The sequence below is a fragment of the Artibeus jamaicensis genome, unplaced genomic scaffold (genome assembly GCF_021234435.1).
Source record: "Artibeus jamaicensis isolate MK-2021 breed Jamaican fruit bat unplaced genomic scaffold, CSHL_Jam_final contig_61, whole genome shotgun sequence".
NCBI lineage: Eukaryota > Metazoa > Chordata > Mammalia > Chiroptera > Phyllostomidae > Artibeus > Artibeus jamaicensis.
Window position 1 is genome coordinate 646,966 of NW_026521906.1, and position 770 is coordinate 647,735.

At 36.5% G+C, this 770-nt stretch overlaps 1 non-coding gene across 1 annotated transcript; it reads right to left on the reverse strand.

Moving 5' to 3' along the window:
- Positions 1-419: 419 nt before the first annotated feature.
- On the reverse strand, positions 420-527 carry LOC128628238 (U6 spliceosomal RNA). The gene has a single exon (XR_008392560.1). It is a non-coding gene; the product is annotated as a U6 spliceosomal RNA (small nuclear RNA).
- Positions 528-770: the final 243 nt, after the last annotated feature.

Consider the following 770-nt stretch of genomic DNA (forward strand, 5'->3'; position numbering starts at 1 on the left):
TTCAGTAGTTTACAACTATTACTCATTTCCAAATGCCTTATTTCATGGCACTGACTGTGTGTGTTAAAAAAAACTTTCACAAGGTAGCAAAAACAAATAAAATAAAATAACAATGTCTTTTTAAAATTTTATTTAGTTATTTTTCAAATACAGTTTTTGTCTATTTCTCCCATCCCAGCCCCCCCGCCCTGTGCTCCCCACCTCCCTCCCATTTCCACCCCCCTTAGTTCTCGTCCCTGAGTCCTTCATATTTGTTCCTCCAAATCCCTCCCTTTTTTACCCCTTAAATTTCCTTCACTCTCCCCTCTGGTCCCTGTCCCCTTGTTCTCTATTTCAGTGTCTTTGTTTTTATTCTGCTTGCTTGTTTGCTCTGTTGTTTAGCTTCCTGTTAAAGATGAGATCATATGGTATTTGTCTTTAAAAATATGAAATGCTTCACGAATTTGCGTGTCATCCTTGCGCAGGGGCCATGCTAATCTTCTCTGTATCATTCCAATTTTTAGTGTATGTGCTGCCGAAGCGAGCACACAATTTCTTTATTTGATGAAAACTCATACTGTCCAGGAAACAAGACACATTTGCTGAAGAATTCTAGCAAGACATCCCTTCTATTATCATCACTGCCACTCCTAATACACACACACTTACATACATTCACACACTGAATCTGAATTCAACAAATAGTAATTAAAAATAACATAAAACATACAATTCCAAATAGCCATTATATGCTAGTCACTAACAAATATAACATCTATATAACTAATTAC